Source organism: Saimiri boliviensis, chromosome 1, assembly GCF_048565385.1.
Source record: "Saimiri boliviensis isolate mSaiBol1 chromosome 1, mSaiBol1.pri, whole genome shotgun sequence".
Lineage (NCBI taxonomy): Eukaryota > Metazoa > Chordata > Mammalia > Primates > Cebidae > Saimiri > Saimiri boliviensis.
Genome location: NC_133449.1, coordinates 126,721,601 through 126,740,696, shown reverse-complemented (window position 1 = coordinate 126,740,696; position 19,096 = coordinate 126,721,601).

Genomic DNA, 19,096 nt, shown 5'->3' with positions numbered 1-19,096 from the left:
GAGTAGAATGGAATGGAGAATGGACTAAAATGGAATGGAGGATGGAATGGAATGGAGTGGAGCAAATAATGGAACGGAATGGAATGGAATGCAGAATGCAATGGAATGCACAATGGAATGCAATGGAAATGGAATTGATTGGAATGAAATGAAGAATGGAGTGGAATAGAATAAAGTGGAATGGAGAATGGAATGGAATGGAATGGAAAGAATGGGTTAGGATGGAATGGAATGAAGAATTTAATTGAATGGAATGGAGAATGCAATGGAAAGGATAATGAAAAGAAATGGAAAGGAATGGAGAATGGAACGGAAAAAAATGGAATGCAGAATGGAATTGAATGGAAAAAAGAATGAAATGAATTGGAGAATGGAATAAAAGGGAATGGAATGGAGAATGGAATGGAGAATGGCACAGAATGGAATGGAGAATGGAGTTGAATGGTGAATGGAAGAAAGAATGGAATGGAATGGAAAGGAATGCAGAATGCAATGCCATGGAATGGGCAATGGAATCGAGTGGAATGAAGAATGGAATGGATTGGAAAATACAATGGAGAATGGAATGGAATGCAGAAAAAAATGAATAATGAAATGGAGAAAGAAATGAAATGGAATGGAATGGAGAATGGAAAGAAATGGAATGGAATAGAGAATGGAATGGAAGGGACTGAAGAATGGTATGGAATTTAGTATGGAATGGAGAATAAAATAAAATGAAATAGAATGGACTGGAGAGTGTAATGAAGTGGAGAATGGAATGCAGAATGGAATGGAATGGCATGCAAAATGGAATGGAATGGAATGGAGAATGAAATGAAATGTAATGGCACAAGAAATGGACTGGAATAGAATGGAGGATGGAATGGAATAAAGAATGAAACGGAATGAAATGGAGAATGGAATTAAATGATTAAATGGATGTACATTTCATTTTATTCCATTCTCCATTCCATTCCATTCTACATTCTAGTCCATTCGAATTTCCATTCCATTCTCTATTCCATTCCATTCTTCATTTTCTTCTCCTTTGCATTCCATTTTCTATTCCATTCTCCATTCCCTTCTTTGTTCCATTGCATTCTTTATTCCATTTCATTCTCCTTTCTCTTTTCCCTTCCATTCTCAATTCCATTCCATTCCATTCTATATTCCATCTATTTGATTCTATTCCATTATCCTTTTTATTCCTGTTTCTATTTTATTCTTTATTCTATTCAGTTTCATTCTCCTTTCGTTTCCATTCCATTCTCCATTCCATTCTATTACATTCCACTCTCCATTCGCCATTCCATTTTATTCCACTATCCATTCTCCATTTCATTCCATTCCATTCTGCATTCAGTTCCATTCGATCCCATTCCATTCTCCATTCCATCTCATTCCATTCCATTCTCCATTCCATTCCATTCTATACCATACCATTCTCCATTCCATTCCATTCTCCATTTTATTTTATCCTTTATTCCATTCCATTCTTCATTCCATTCCATTTTCAATTCCATTCTATTCAATTCCATTCTGCATTCCATTCCATTCCATTCTTCGTTCCATTCGATTCCATTCCGTTCCATTTTCCATTCCATTCCTTTACACTCCATTTTGTTCTGTGTTCTGTTGGATTTCATTCCATTCCATTCTACACTCCATCCATTCCGTTCCATTCCATTTCATTCTCCATTTCTTTTCATTCCATTCCATTCTCCATTTTATTTCATTCGATTCCATTTCTTTTCCATTCCATTTTCCATTCTATTTCATTCCATTCTCCATTCCATTTTTTTATTCTCTATTCCATCTATGCAATTCTATTTCATTCTTCATTTTTTTCTATTTCATTCTTTTTTCCATTGCATTCCATTCCATTCTATATTCCATTCCATTCTCTTTTCCTTTCCATTCCCTCCTCCATTCCACTCTATTCCATTCCACTCTCCATTCTTCATTCCATTCCTTTCCACTTTCCTTTCTCCATTCCAGTCCATTCCATTCTGCATTGAGTTCCGTTCTGTTCAATTCCATTCTCCATTCCATCCCATTTTATTTCATTCTCCATTTCAGTCCATTCCGTACCATTCTCCACTCCATTCCATTCTCCTTTCTATTTCATTCTTCATTCCATTCCATTTTACATTACATTCTCCATTCCATTCCATTCTCCATTTTATTCCAGTTTCCATTCCATTCTCCATTCCATTCCATTCCATTCCATTCTTCATTCCATTCCATTCCTCATTCCATTCCATTCTCCATTTTATTTCATTCTTCATTTTTTTGTCTATTCCATTTTATTCTGCATTCCGTTTTTTCCCTTTTCATTCTTCATTCCATTCCATTAAATTCTATTCTCCATTTCGTTCCATTTTTTTCTTCATTCTCTTGCATTCCATTCTCCATTCCATTCCATTTCTTTTTATTCTTCATTCCATTCCATTTCTTGTTAAAAATCCATTCCATTCCATTCCATTCTCCATTTTATTCTCCATTTCATTTCATTCTACATTCCATTCTCCATTCCATTTCATTCTTCATTCTGTTCCATTTCTTTCCGTTCTAAAATTTGTTCCATTCCATTCCATTTTTCATTCTGTTCCATTGCATTCCATTCTCCATTCTGTTCCATTCTCTATTCTATTCCATTCCATTCTCCATTTCATTCTCTATTCCAGTCTTCATTGTATTTTCCATTCCATTCCATTCTCCATTCCATTCAGTTCCATTGTCCGTTCCATTCCATTGCATTCTTCATTTTTCTCCATTCAATTCCATTCTCCATTGCATTCCATTCCATTCTTTCTTCCATTCCATTCTCTATTCCATTCCATTCTATTCTCCATTCCATTCCACTGTTTATTCCGTTCCATTCCATTCCATTCTCCATTCTATATTCCATTCCATTCCATTTTCCATTTTCTTCCATTCCATTTTCCATTCCATTCCATTCTCCATTCAATTTCTTTCTCTGTTCCATTCCATTTTATTCTCCATTCCATTACATTTCATTCTCCATTTTATTCACTTTTCCATTCTCCATTCCATTCTTTTTTCCATTCTTCATTTTATTCTCCATTCCATTCTCCATTGTATTTCCCATTCCATTTCATTCAGTTCCACTGTCCATTCCATGCCATTGCATTCTTCATTCCTTTCCATTCCATTCCATTCTCCATTCCTTTCAATTACATTCTTTATTTCATTCCATTTTATTCCATTCTCCATTCCATTGCATTCCATTCCATTCTCCATTTCATTCCATTCCATTCTCCATTCCATTGCATTTCATTCCATTTTCCATTCCATTTTTTATTTCATTTTATTCCATTCCATTCTCCATTCTATTACATTCCACTCTCCATTCAAATTCCACTCTCCAATCCATTCCATTCTCTTTTCCATTCAATTTTATTCTCCATTCCATTCCATTCTCCATTCCATTCCCTTCCTTTCCATTCTCCATTCCATTCCATTCTTCATTCCATTCAATTTCATTCTTTATTTCATTCAATTTCATTCTGTTCTCCATTCCATTGCATTCCATTCTATCTTCCATTTCATTCTCCATTCCATTTTTTATTTCATTCCATTTCATTCTCCATTTCGTTCCATTCAATTCCATTCTGCATTCCATTCCATTCTCCATTCCATTCCATCTTATTCTCCATTCATTCCTTTCCATTTCTTTCCATTCTTCATTGCATTCCATTCCATTCCATTCCATCCGCCATTCCATTTCATTCTCCATCTCATTCCATTCAATTCCATTTTTCATTTCATTCCATTCCATTCTCCATTCCATTCCATTCCATTCTCCATTCCATTCCATTCCATCCTTCATTCCATTCCATTCTATTTCATTCCATTCTCCATTCCATTCCATTTCCATCACATTTTATTGTCAATTGCATTCAAATCTCCATTTTATTCCATTCCGTTCCATTCTCCATTCCATTCTATTCTACATTCCATTTCATTTTCAATTCCATTCTATTCCATTTCATTCTCCATTCCATTCCATTCCATTCTCCGTTCCATTCCATTCCATTCCATTCTCCACTCCATTCCATTCTCTGTTTCATTCCATTTTCAATTCTTTTCTATTCCATTTCTTCCTCCCTTCCATTTCATTCCATTCTTTGTTCCATTCGATTCGATTCCATTCCATTCCATTCTGCCTTCCATTAGAATCCATTCCATTCTATTCTCCACTCGATTTCATTCCATTTCATTTTATTCCATTCTCCTTTTCATTCCATTCCATTTCATTCTATTCCATTTCATTCCATTCCATTTTTTATTTTATTCCCTTCCATTCTTCATTCGATTACATTACATTTTCCATTCCATTCCATTCTCTATTTCATCTATTTCATTCTATTCCATTCTCCATTTTATTTCATTCTACTCCTTTTTTCATTCCATTCTTTATTCCATTCCATTCCATTATCCTTTTCTTTCCATTCCATTCTCCATTCTATTCCATTCCACTCTCCATTCTCAATTCCATTCCATTCCACTCTCCATTTTTCATTTTATTTCATTCCATTCTTCATTCAGTTCCATTCCATTCCATTCTCCATTCGATTTTATTCCATTCTATTCTTCACTCCATTCCATTCCATACCATTCTCCATTTCATTTCATTCTCCATTTTATTCCATTTTTTATTCCATTCTCCATTCCATTCCATTCTCTATTCCATTCCATTCAAATCCATTCTTCATTCCATTTTATTTCATTCCATTCTCCATTTCATTTCATTTCATTTCTTTCCATTCTCCATTTTATTTCATTTCTTTCCATTCTGCCTTCCATTTCATTCTCCATTCCATTCAATTCCATTCTTCATTCCATTCCATTTTATTCTCCATTCCATTGCACTCCATTCCATTCTCCATTCCATTTCGTTCCACTTTCTATTTTCCATTCCATTTTATTCCATTCTGCATTCAGTTCAATTCCATTTTCCACTCGATCCCATTCCATTCTATTCTCCATTCCATTCCATTCCAAACCATTCTCCATTTTATTCCATTCTCCATTCCGTTTCATTCTCCATTCCATTCCATTTTCCATTCCTTTCCATTCTTTTTTTTTTTTTTTTTTTTTTTTTTTTTTTTTTTTTTTTTTTTTTTTTTTGAGACGGAGTTTCGCTCTTGTTACCCAGGCTGGAGTGCAATGGCGCAATCTCGGCTCACCGCAACCTCCGCCTCCTGGGTTCAGGCAATTCTCCTGCCTCAGCCTCCTGAGTAGCTGGGATTACAGGCACGAGCCACCATGCCCAGCTAATTTTTTGTATTTTTAGTAGAGACGGGGTTTCACCATGTTGACCAGGATGGTCTCGATCTCTCGACCTCGTGATCCACCCGCCTCGGCCTCCCAAAGTGCTGGGATTACAGGCTTGAGCCACTGCACCCGGCCCATTCTTTATTCCATTCCATTTTATTCTCCATTCCATTCTCCATTCCATTGCATTCCATTCCATTCTCGATTCCATTCCATTCCATTTTTCATTCCATTGCATTCTCCATTCCATTCCATTCCATTCTTCATTCCATTCCATTCTCCATTCCATTTCCTTCTATTCGATTCTTTATTCCATTCCATTCCTTCTCCATTCCATTCTATTCCAGTCTATTTTCCATTCCATTCCATTCCATTCTTCATTCCATTCATTATTTTATTCCATTCCATTCTCCACTCTATTCCATTCCATTCCATTCCACTCCATTCTCTATTTCATTCCATTCCATTGCATTCTCCATTTCATTCCATTCCATTCTCCATCCCATTCCATTCCATTTTATTCTCAATTCCATTCCATTCTCTATTCCATTCCATTCCATTCCATCCTCTATTCCATTCCAGTCCATTCTCAGTTTCATTCCATTCCATTTTATTCTCCATTCCATTCTTCATTGTATTCAATTCTATTCCATTCCATTCTTCATTCCATTCCTTTTCATTCCATTCCATTCTCCATTCTCTTCCATTCTCCATTCCATTCCATTCCTACATTAGTCCTGTGTTGTCTCACAGTCTAGCACTGAGAAACAGCTAGCTTTTCTGTCTGCTTCTCACGACAGCTTGTGTTGGTCTGTTCCTGGCATTCTGTGCACAGAGACCAGTGCTTAGAATGAAAGGAAGGGGATTAAGGAGTTTGGCAAATAAATATTTATACAAGAGTGATGGTCAAATATGTAATAACGATAATATAAATATGAAAATATATTTTTATTTTCTTTCTTTCTTTCTTTTTTTGAGACGGAGTTTCGCTCTTGTTACCCAGCCTGGAGTGCAATGGCACGATCTCGGCTCACCGCAACCTCCACCTCCTGGGTTCAGGCAATTCTGTCTCAGCCTCCTGAGTAGCTGGGATTACAGGCATGCACCACCATGCCCAGCTAATTTTTTGTATTTTTAGTAGAGATGGGGTTTCACCTTGTTGACCAAGGTTGGTCTCGATCTCTTGACCTTGTGATCCACCCGCCTCGGCCTCCCAAAGTGCTGGGATTACAGGCTTGAGCCACCGCGCCCAGCATATTTTTATTTTCTGAATAATATAAACACAGTTGGCCATTGAACAACATGAGTTGGAACTTCTCAGGTCCACTTCTATTTTTATTTTTTTCAACAGATATAGTTGGCTTTAGGTATTTACTGATTCCCTATCTGCAACCAAATACGGGTGGAAGATACAGCATTCTCAAGATGCAAAACCTACCTCTACAGGGGACAGACTGTTGATATAGCAGAGATCTGCAAGGCTAACTTTTGGACTTGACCATGGATTGATTTTGGTATAGGCGGGGAGTCCCTGAACCAATTTCCCTATATATACTGAGGGACAACTATTCCTTATAAAGCTGCTTGTCAAGTGATATAAGTTGTAAAACAAACCGTTCATCAGATCCCTCTGAGCATTTCTAAATCACTCATTGGTTTCTGTAAGCTGTTGGTATGGTCTTTGTTTGACATGACTGTCCTTAAGTCAGTACATCCATTTCTGAACCCATGGTGGCACTGGGGAGCTGGTCCAGACTGTTTCATTAAGCTGCTCCTTTTGTGACCTGTATCAGAAGTCACACACCATCACTTCTGCCTTATGGAATCAGTTCATTAGATGAGCTACTAATTCCAGCCCACACTCAAGAGGAAGGGAATTAGGCTTCACTTTCTGAAAGGAGTACAAGAATTTGTGGGCATATTTCAGCTACCACAGTCTGCCCTCTGGCCACAGATTATTCACATCCCTCTCTGTATTAGTGTTTTATTTCTGCTTTACTAAATTACCACAAGCCGAGTGACCTAAAACAACACAAATTTATAATATAGCAGTTCTGGTGGTCTAAAGTCCAGTATGGGTCTCACGGGGCTAGGATCAGGTGTCAGCAAGGCTGTGTTCCTTCTGGACGCTCTAGGGGAGAATCTGCTTGACTTCCAGCTTCTAGAGGTGCCCACATTCCCTGGCATGTAGCTCCTTCTTCTGTCTTCAAAGCCAGCAACGCTGGGTCAAGTCCTTCGTCTGCTGCCTTTTGAGTCTCTTTCTCCTGCCTGGTTCTTCCACTCTTACGTAGCCTGTGTGACATTGGGTCCACGCATTATTATCTTAGCAATCTAGGATAGTCTGTTCATATCCAGCAACCATAACTTCATCCGCTACTGGAATTCCCTTTTGCCATGTTCCCTAATATAGGTCCTTGGGATTAGGATGTGGACATCTTTAGGAGGCTGTTATTCTGCCTTCAGTCCCATTTACAGAATATACTCACCATGTTTAAAGATTCATCAGAAGGCTTACCTTTTATAGCATCGGCTTAAAATCCAGGATGTCATCATTTATTTAAAGATGTCACTAGATGTGGATGAGTCTTCTTGGGCATGATTTCTCAAGTATAGTTATTCTACATCCAAAGACTTGTGAACTAAAAGGAATTTTCATCTGTCCCTGACATGTTCAACCACAGTGGTGGGACTGGCATAGCATAACTGCAGTGGGCATTCTGATTCAAAAAAGGGAATGTAGAGGCACCTTAGTGCCACTGGTCCATGGCAGCTTTGAAATCCAGTTGGGTGAGTGTTGGAGGTTCCTTGATTAGGATGTATGCACCCCTGCACTCACCAGGGAGTGATTCTCCATGGGATAAAGCTCCCTGAAACCCGGAAGTCCCTCCCAGAAATTTTTTCCTAGATCTTGCACTAATAGCTCAGGCTGCCAAATAGAATACCAGACACTGAAACAGTAGACACTTATTTTTTGAGTTTTGGAAGTTGGACATGTAAAATCAAGATGCTGTCAGTGTTGGTTTTGGAGGAAGCTTGTCTTCCGGGCTTGCAGACAAATGCCTTCTTGCTTCTTCCTCTGCTCATGTGCAAGAGAATGAGTTCTGGTGTCTTCCCTTCTTATAAGGACACCACTTCTATCAGAATTGGCCCCATTTAACCTGATTTATGATCTCATGTAAGTGTAATTGCCTTGTCGAAGGCCCTATGTCCACATGCAGCCATATTAGGGGTTAGGGCTTCAGCATCTGACTGTGAAGAACGCAGTTTGGTCCATAACAACTCACTGGCTGGAGCTGGGCCATGCGGCTCCTAGCTGCTAAGGTGGTAGGAGAAGTGGGGGACAGAACTGTTAATAATTGGCCAAACCATATGAGGCCTCCACCACTCATTTCTGTTACCTGGGATGATGCTCTGAACCAAGCTGGGATTCTGTTAGCAAGGGCAAAGTGGGAAATGGATGTGAGATGGACAGTTGGCAGACTCTGCCACACTGTCCCCAGCAATGCTCCTGAGCAAATGTCTAGTTACTCTCTGTGAGCCTAGGGACACAGGGCAGAGGCGGTGTGTGCCAATTTGTACTAACCCCACCTCCCCAAGGAGACTGGCCCCATCCCTGCCCCTCCATCTCCATGCACAGATCTGGCCTGTGCTTTCCAAGGCCTGATCTTCCTTCAGTCCTTCAAGACCATGAGCCACCTTGTACTCTCCACACATCCCCTTTTTCTAGCTTAAATTATTCAGATGGTTCTTGTTGCTTGCATTCAATGAATACTACTGAATGCTCACTTTAAAAGTAATAGAAATAACACATGATATATGCTGTGAATGTGTATACATATATTTTTTTCCATTTTCCTGCATAGTCCTCCTGTTCATAATTTCAACACCACAAATGCAGTCTTCTTACCAGAGACTTGGTGGTCACCTCTGCACTCCTTCTTCCATTGCTAAACATCTCTAATCATTTTCTACAGTAAATTCCTAGAAATGGGACCACCATCAAATGGGATGAATGTGTGTGTGTGTGTGTGTGTGTGTGTGTGTGTGTTTTGTTTTGTTTTGAGATGGATTCTCATTCTGTGGCCCAGGCTGGAGTGCAGTGGTGTGATCTCGGCTCACTGCAACCTCTGCTCCCAGGTTCAAATGATTTACTTGCCTCAGCCTCCCAAGCAGCTGGGACTACAAGTGCATGCCACCACACCCAGCTAATTTTTTGTATTTTTAGTAGAGAGGGGGTTTCATCATGTTAGCCACAATGGTCTTGATCTCCTGACCTCATGATCCATCTGCCTTGGCCTCCCAAAGTGCTGTGATTATCGGCGTGAGCCACCGCATCCAGCCAGGACAAAGATATAAATATAGTTTGGGGATGAATATTTTTACAGCTCTTGACATATACATAAGTCCTGTTGTAAATTATACTCTCATCAGCAATGTATAGCACTGTTTTTTTTTAAATTGCATCTCACTATATATTTGTAATTTAAAAAGAAAGGAAATGTAAGCCGGACGCAGTGACTCACGCCTGTAATCCCAGCACTTTGGGAGGCCAAGGTGGGTGGATCGTAAGGTCAAAAGGTTGAGACCATCCTGGCCAATATGGTGAAACCCCATCTCTACTAAAAATACAAAAATTAGCCGGGCATTTGTCACACACCTGTAGTCCCAGCTACTCGGGATGCTGAGATGGAAGAATCGCTTGAACCTAGGAGATGGAGGTTGCAGTGAGCCGAGACTGTGCCACTGTGCTCCAGCCTGGTAACAGAGCAAGACTCTGTCTCAGAAAGAAAGAAAGAAAGAAAGAGAGAGGGAGAGAGAGAGAGAGAGAGAAAGAAAATATTTCCTTTTTATTTTCACATCACTCAATTCCTAAACTAGAGAATTTCTGTCAAACCATGTCCCCAAGTTTTCTGGTTTGGGAACTATGAGGATGTGGTAAGAAGGGGAATGGGGGAAACAATTTTTTTTTTTTGAGATGGAGTCCCACTGTGTCACCCAGGCTGCAGTGCAGTGGTGCGATCTCAGCTCACTGCAACCTCCGCCTCCTGGGTTCAAGCAATTCTCCTGCCTCAGCCTCCTGAATAGCTGGGGTTACAGGCATGCCCCACCACTCCCGGCTAATTTTTGTAGTTTTAGTAGAGATGGGGTTTTGCCATGTTGGCCAGACTGGTCTCAAACTCCTGACTTCAGGTGATCTGCCTGCTTTGGCCTCCCAAAGTGCTGGGATTACAGGCATGAGCCACAGTGCCCTGCTGAAGCAATCTTTTATTTGATGCTACAGCTACATTCTGATACAGGTGTGGGCCACATGCATGCACACACACACACACATAGCACACACACACTTGCACGCACCAGCAGTTCCCTCCTCAACTCTTCCTCAGAGAAGCAGAATAGAGAAACTGAAGACAGACTGAAAAGGGCAAATCCTGCCAACAAACTGAAACTGGAGGAAAGCGAAGGCTCTAGCCATGGCCAGACCATCCAAAGTCCCTCTCTGATATCTCCTTCTATCCCACTGTCCTCGACCCATGGTCCCTGCATCTTAGCATCATGAAGCATTGGGCTCTCGGGGTTCAGATCTTGCCCCTGTTCTTGCCAGTGACCTTGGGCAGCTCAATCTCTTAGCCTCATCCTGTGGAATCCAGGGATGAGAACAGAACTTTCTCATAGAAGGTTGTGAGAAGAAATAACTCCTGGGACTTGCATAGCACCAAACCTGGAACAAAGTTAGTACCAAATAAATATTAAGCTGCCAACATTATTGTCCTGCCTCCGTGCATTCTCGTTGCCTCCTGGAAAGCAGTGTTGATTGTGATGCATGTTCATCCTGAACAGGTATGTTGTCCCTTGAATACCACTGCATTTGTTTCCTAGGGATGCTATGACAAAGTACCTCAAACCAGGGGTTTAAAACAACAGAGGCAGTTACATAGCTCATGCCTGGAATCCCAGCACTTCGGGAGGGCAAGGTGGGTGGATTGCTTGAGCTCAGAAGTTTGAGACCTGCCTGGGCAACATAGTAAGATATCCATCTCTAAAAAAATACACAAAATTAGCCAGGTATAGTGGCACGTGCCTGTGGTCCCAGCTACTTGGGAGGCTAAGGTGGGAGGATCACCTGAGCCCATGAGGTTGAGGCTGCGGTGAGCCAAGATCACACCACTGCACTCCAGCCTGGGCAACAGAGCGAGACCCTGTCTCAAAATTAAATAAACAAAACAACAGATATTTCTTCCTTCCCAGTTCTGGAGGCCAGGGTGTTGACAGAGCTATGCTCCTGTGAGGGAATCCTTCCTCACCTCTTCCTGGCTGCGGCTGGTTTGCTGGCAATCTCAGGCATTCCTTGCAGCTGCATTGCTCCAGTCCTGTCTTCATGTGGCACTCTCCCTGTGTCCATGTCTTCACACGGCTGTCTCCTTACAAGGATGCTTGTCATGGTGGATGAGGGTACACCCTACTCCACTGTGACCTCATCTTAACTAATTACACCCGTAACAAACCTATTCCCAAATAAGGTCACATTCTGAAGTGCTGGGGGTTAGGACTTCAGCGTACTTTGGGAAGTTTTGGGAGGGAGTGGCAGATGTCAGCCCAAACCCACCATTTGGATTGGATGGCTGCTTCTCAGCAGAGGAGATATTCAAGCATTTTCACCATTGGTCCAGTGCTGCCAACCAACAGCTAGGAAGGAGGTTCATCCTGGAAATGAGGATTTAGAGAAAAGCCCCCCAGTGAAGGTGGAGGAGGAAAATGAGCCTTTGTCCTTGCTCTGAGTAGTGAGTTCCAAGGCATGGAGCCTCCTGGAGCTGCAAGTCTTGTCTGGAGGTCTAGACCCTGATGCGGACCCACATCAGGAACTGGGTGTGACATGTGCTGTGTGGGTGGGGTTGAGGCAGCTTCAAGAAGCAGTTGTAGGTTGTGTCATTATGAGTCCCTTCTACCACTTTCCAGAAACTTTAATAAAACCTTATTAAATGTCCCTACTTGGTCCTATGTGTGTGTGCAGGGTGCGGAAGGGAAGGGTTGGGGCGTGGCTGTATTTCTGAAAGAAGAATCAGGGGCAGGTTCTCTTTCTTCTCCAAAGGCAGATGGGAATGTGGCCGAGGTTATTGGTGGGAAGAGCTGCTCCTCCCCAGGACCACAGACATCTGGGCAGATGGAGTAGGAAAGAGCCTAGGGCTGCCTCCTGAGCATGCAGGAACCCTCTGGGAACGACTGGGATGTGCAGGAATACCAGGGTGTTTCTGAATGTCACTAGTGGGCACATGTACCAAAATAAATTTAGGTAAAAAGAAAAAAAAGGAAGGGACCCCTGTTGTATGGAACTAAGTATAACTTGGGGTTGATAGTGAACGGGGATTGCAAATTGCCCTCAGGGAGTTGACAGTCAGGGGAGGCAGGGATGCAGAAAGTCATGGGTCCACAGTGGCAGATGGAGAAGCACTGGGTGCTGTGGGGACACACGGGATGGGTACCTAAGCCAGGAAAGCTTCCTGGAGGAAGAAACTTCTGAGAGGTTGGAATGAAAAGTGGGAGCAGTGACATATTTTTCAGGTAGAAGGTGTGGCATGTCCTTCTAGAGCTGAGGGACAGTCAGGCAGGCCAAAGAGCTGGAGTGGGGCCTCATTGATCAGCCCAGACAGAAACTGCAGGGCTTTGGATGCTGTGGGTGGGAGGGGGTGGGATGGATGTGAGCCAGGATCCTGGGGAAGGAAGCAGAATCCATGAAGAGGCTTCCTGACTGAGGCATTTGGGTTTTAACTTGAGGGCAATGGAAGGTCATGGACCAGGTTTATGCAGAGAGATGAGCTGATCAGAGCTGGATTTTGAAATGATTTTATTTTATTTTATTTTTTTTTTGCGATGGAGTCTCACCTTGTTGTGCAGGCTGGAGTGCAGTGGCGTGATCTCGGCTCATGTAACCTCTGCCTCCTGGGTTCAAGCGATTCTCCTGCCTCAGCCTCCCAAGTAGCTGCAATTACAGGCGCCTGCCACCACGCCTGGCTAATTTTTGTCTTTTTAATAGAGACGGAGTTTTACCATGTTGGCCAGGCTACTCTCGAACTCCTGACCTCAGGCAATCTGCTCATCTCAGCCTCCCAAAGTGCTGGGATTGCAGGCATAAGCCACTGTGCCTGGCCTTGAAATGATTTAAAAATTTTATATCTACTGATTATCCTCATACTCAATGCCAAAGGGCCCAGCTAAAAGCAGTGCAGTTACTCTACAAATGACACCAGAAATGTTCCACTTTTACTCTATCTTGTTGGTGCAGATCCTAGATCATCCCTCTCCAGCTGCTGTGGAAACACCTTTCTGGTTTTTGGACAGCCTACTTGGGTTTCTACCAAGGGGCAGCCTCCTTGAGTGACTACCCAGGCATCAAACTCTGTAGCTCAAGGGCAAGGGGTCTCCAACCCAGACTTCCAGGATTTGACTGCCCAGCCCAAGACCTCCTCCTCCACAACCCTCTCTCATGTGGGAGAGAAACTAGGCAGCTCAGCACAGGAGCTGTGGCTAAGATGTGGCAGTGAGGTCGGATTTACATCAGACAGCCCATCATCAGGCACGGTTAGATCATCATGCATGCAGACACAGATGGTAGCTAAGTGGCAGGTGAGCCTCCACACCACTGCCTGTGGCCTTGGCAGACATTACTAATTAATTGCATCACTGTCACACTGAGTCAACCCCAATGGCAGACAGCCACCATCAGTCAAAGTTGATACCTGGGGGGAACTGACTTGCCATTCTTGATCCAGACACAGACAGGATACAAAGTTCAGTGTGACTGTGAGTCAGAAGCCAGGTGGGAGGTCAGGAATGTTAAAAAGCAGTGAGGTAAAGGGCAGGGTGCAGGCCGTCAGGCTGGCAGAGCAGAGCTGCTGATGGGGAAGGAGGTGATGATTCACATTCATCAGAACTTTAGTTTACAGAGCACTTTCATTAAATGCCCACCACTCTTGAGGTAGGAGTGACTCATTTTCATATCACAGATGAGGGAACGGAGGCCCAGAGAAAGATACGCACCTGGCGTCACCCAGCATGGCAGCTTCTGTCTTTGTCTACCTGGAAGATATGCTTCCTCTGACGTAACGGCCTCAGAGGTTACTGGGTAAGCAGAGGCCTCCGATCAGATCCTCCCCTCACAGTGTATCCTGGAGCAGGACCCCAGGGAGGGAAGGCAGTTGGAGCTGAATCTGTAGTGCCTACTGTTAGGTGATTGACCCCTGGCTGGGGGCGGGGAGAGCCTTGATATGTATGACATGCTGATTTCTTTTCTCTTCTTTCTTTTCTCTTCTTTTCAAGACAGAGTATCGCTCAGAGGCCCAGGCTGGAGTGCAGTGGTACAATCTCGGCTCACTGCAACCTCCATCTCCTGGGTTCAAGCGATTCTCCTCCCTCAGCTTCCCGAGTAGCTGGGATTACAGGTTCGTGCCACCACACCCGGCTGCTTTTTGTATTCTTAGTAGAGATGGGATTTCACCATGTTGGACAGGCTGGTCTTGAACTCTCGACCTCAGGTGATCCACCCACCTTGGCCTGCCAAAGTGCTGGGATTACAGGTGTGAGCCACCACACCTGGCCAGCATGTGCTAGTATCTGGGGGTTGTAGGTACTCCTGCCTCAGCTGGTTCAAGCTCCCAGCAGGTGTCAATAGAGGGCTGGGAAATGATGCCTGCAGTGCGCTCTCTGGGCCAGGAGGAGCTGGCTCCAGCTCACCCATGGCAGTGCCAGTTAGAAGGGGTGCAGGGCTGCTGCCCTCACCCCCTGTGGTCTGGGGGTTCTGCTCGTCTTGCAGTTCTCAGTCACTCAGGCTCCCTCCTGCCTGGATCGGGGTTTGTTTCTGTTGCTTGCCAGTAAGGGGCCTGAAAACCGTTACAGACACACTGATCCCATGGAGGAGTCAGGCCTTAGGGCCTGTGTTCTGGCTTCAGCTCTTTGAGCTTCCCTCTGTATCCACTGACCCTTTGAGGGCTGACAAGGCCCACCAGGTGGTGGCAATTTTGAGTGTGAAGCCAAGAAACCCCAAGGTGGGAAGGAACCTCAAAAGTTGCCACCTATTGTCTGAGCAGCAACAGGACTCTAGCTAGAACAGGGGAGCCCGAGCAGTTGGTGAAGGGCTGGGTCTCTCAGGTTTGTGGACATAGGAGCTGGGGCAACTGTGGTGAACAGGCAGGTCACCCTGTCCAAAGGGCAGCAGCAACTACTCAGCTCTAGGAAGTGCTCCCATGCGGCTAGAAATTCTGGTTTTTAAAGAGAAGCCTGATAGCCACATTTTTTATGTGAAATCTAATTTTTAAATTCTGGCAATTATTTAAAAACATTTGGCTGGCTGCCATGGCGTGCATCTGTAGTTCCAACTGTTCGGGAGGCTGAGGCGGGACGACTGCTTGAATCCAGGAGTTTGGGTGCTGCAATGCATGCTGGTCTTGCCTGTGAATAGCCACAGCACCACTCCAGCCTGGGTAACACTGCAAGACCTGCATCTCTTAAAAAACAAAAAACAAAAACCCATCAACATTTAGAGACATCTCAGGCCACTGTCAGCAGCCTCTGGTCTATTTTTTTTTTTTTCCTTGAGACAGAGTTTCACTCTTGTAGCCCAGGCTGGAGTGCAGTAGTACAATCTCAGCTCACTGCAACCTCCACCTCCTGGGTTCAAGTGATTCTCCTGCCTCAGCCTCCCAGGTAGCTGGAACTGCAGGGCACGTGCTACAATGCCTGGCTAATTTTTGAATTTTTAGTAGAGATGGGTTTTCGCCATGTTAGCCAGTCTGGCCTTGAACTCCTGACCTCAGGTGATCCACCCGCCCTGGCTTCCCAAAGTCCTGGGATTATAGGCATGAGAGATCGCACCATGCCCACCTGCTGATCTTGAGTGCAAACCTTTGCTGAGCAGCGGAGGTCTCCCACTTCCATGCCTGGGTGCTCCCAGCTGCCCCTCTACTCCCTCACCTGTCAGCCCATGGCTGTGCCCACCCTGAGACTGCTCCCTCAGCTCCCTCCAGTGCAGGCCGCTTCTCCACGCTGTCCCGAAGTAGGGGGTGCTGCCAGCCCCTGTTGCTGCCCCTGCATCGTGGCCTTGCTGTGGACTCCAGCCCCACCTCCCCACTCCTTGCCTAACCCTGGCCCAAAGGAGGTGACTCCAAGGCTTCCCATGCCCCAGCCTCTTCGTTCCTTGACCTCTTCTCTTCCACTCACTCCCACGAGTGCACCCAGGTACAGCAGGGATGTCAGCCAGCCCTCTTATCCCCAGACAACCTCCTTGACTCCTGCAGTTCTTGGAGCCCACTGCAGTCCGTCAGGCCCACCACCATACCCAGCTTCGACTCCAGGTCACCTCTCCACTGCCCTCGCTCCCTGCACTCGCCTCAGCTGTCTGTCCCACTCTGCTGCGCCAGACTCTCCTGGAGGAGCACCTCCTCGGTGGAACCCCGCTCTCCCCGACTCCGAATCTGCACCCATCCGGCGGCCTGGTTCTGCCGAAACCCGTTCCACCAACCTCAGGTCGACCCGGTGCTTCCCAGAGGCCCCAGGGTCGTGCTTCAGTCTGAGATCACTCATTCTCAACCCCTCCCCGCCTCCCTACCTCAGGTCTCCAGCCCTGGTCCCTGTCCTCAGTCTCTGCTCAATAGCCGGACCCCACCTTTCAGGCCAGTTGTGAGCGGGGACGCTACCCTCTGGAACCGTGAGGGGAGAGAGTCGGATAAAGCTAGTACAGGGCTGTGGGACACTGGGCCCAGGGTCTCCTGGAAGCATGACTACATCCTACTTTAGCATCTGTGCAAAAACAGGGCCCCCTGCGTCCTGCCCAGGGCGCCCACCGGCCCAAGACCGACGTCTCACGCGAAGCGCATTCTCCAGATCGGACTCAAGAGGGCGCCGTGATCACGGCTCCGAGCCGTCTGCGCCCAAGTCCTGCCTCCCGGCCGCCTGCCCATCTTTGTGCCAGGGCCAGGCCAATGTTACTTTGCAGATGAAGGCGACCCTGCCCCATCCTGGGCAGGACCCTGCACACAACAGGGTCACCTCCCCTTTATCCAGGGGATCTGACCTCAATAACCTGTGGCTCAGCGCTCAGGGCCTGGAGGGTGGGCAGAACTCAGCCCCCTCCCCATTCCTTTTTTTTTTTTTTTTTTTTTTTTTTTTTGAGACAGATTCGCTCTTGTTGCCCAGGGTAGAGTGCAATGGTTCGAGCTTGGCTCACTGCAACCCCTGCCTCCCGGGTTCAAGCAATTCTCCTGCCTCAGCCTCCCAAGTAGCTGGGATTACAGGCAGTCACCACTATGCCTGGCTAATTTTTATACATTTAGTAGAGATGGGGTTTCACCATGTTGTCCAGGCTGGTCTCGAACTCCTGACCTCAGGTGATCCACCCATCTTGGCCTCCCAAAGTGTGGAATTACAGGCATGAGCCACCACAGCCAGTCCCTCCCCATTCTTTATCAGTCACTGAGCCTCTGCAGATCAGAGAGTGAGCTGCACATGAGTACATGTGGCAGTCAGGAGCTCAGAGCTGGTCACTGCAGGTGCTCAGGCTGGCATCTTGGCATCTCTCAGAATGAAGGTGGCAGAAGGCTGACAGATGTCCCTGCAGAGCCTGAGTGCTCTCAACAGCAGGGACCACCACTCTCTGCCCTCCACCCATCACAAGCCTTGCTTGGAGGACACCTGAGCTCCCCTCCACGGGCTGCTCCTGAAAGAGGCAGCTGGGGGCAGAAGCTGGATAGGGTGCCCTTTTGGCCTGACCAACTACACCCTGGTGTTGGGCATGCTGCACGTTCCCTAGCCTGGGTTCTGTCCTCATGGATGGTGGCCTTGGACAAGGAAGACCCTTCCCATTCCTGGCCTCAGCCTCCCTACCTGCAAACTATGTGGGCCCCTCCCACAGCCTGAGATCACAATTCCAGCAGCCCCAGTCCCAGAGGGCAGGACAAGTTCCAGTGGTGCAGGTTGGAGGCACCTGCTGACCTGCTCACACCTGCAGCTTGACATCTGTCCTCTGCTTGGCCAGCAACAGCCCCGGCTTTTCCAGGGCACTGCACTGGGGCCTCTGGGAAGCACTGGGTCCCACCCGAGGTTGGTGGCACAGGTTTTTCCAGGACTACATGTGAAGCTGTTTGGGCATAGGCTGCTTGTGGAGGGAGGGGACGATGCCTCTGAAAGAAGCCTGCCCTCCCTCCTCCTGAGCCAAGGCCCTGTTCCCATCTAGTCTATGGGAAGGAGGGTGTCAGGCCACAGCGGTTCTGTAACTACCCTGGGGCAACCACATCTGAAACTGCAGGGGCTTGTTACTGATGCAGACGCCCAGACCAGCGCCTTTGTTCCCCTTTCCCTCCAGGCGCCTCCAGTGATTTCAATCCAGTGGCCATTCTGGCCCATCCATCCGTGTAGGTCAGGCAAGTGGGGTAGGGGCCGCAGAGAGGACTCGGCTGCAAGCCCCAGAAGTCTGAATCCCCCACCAAGGCAGACCAATTCAGGCTTCCTGGTCATGCCCCAAAGCCCCCCGGGAGCACTGGTAACAGCCTGGGGTTCTGCTCGGAGCACAGGAGTCCTTGCACAGCCCTCTCCTGTCCCTCCTGCCAGGGGAACCTGGGCAAGTCACCAACCCTCCCAGGGCCTCCAATCCCCAGCTCCACAATGAGGAAGGCAACAAGCAGTCCTGAGGCTCAGCTAGGACAGCAGACTGAAGGCAAAGGATGGTGTCAGAGGCTGACTAAATGTGGGCAGAGGCTGGGGTTTGCTTTGGGCCTGCTCTTGAGTTGGATGGTGGTGTCCAGGTCCACTTCCTTGGCTCCCTAACGGC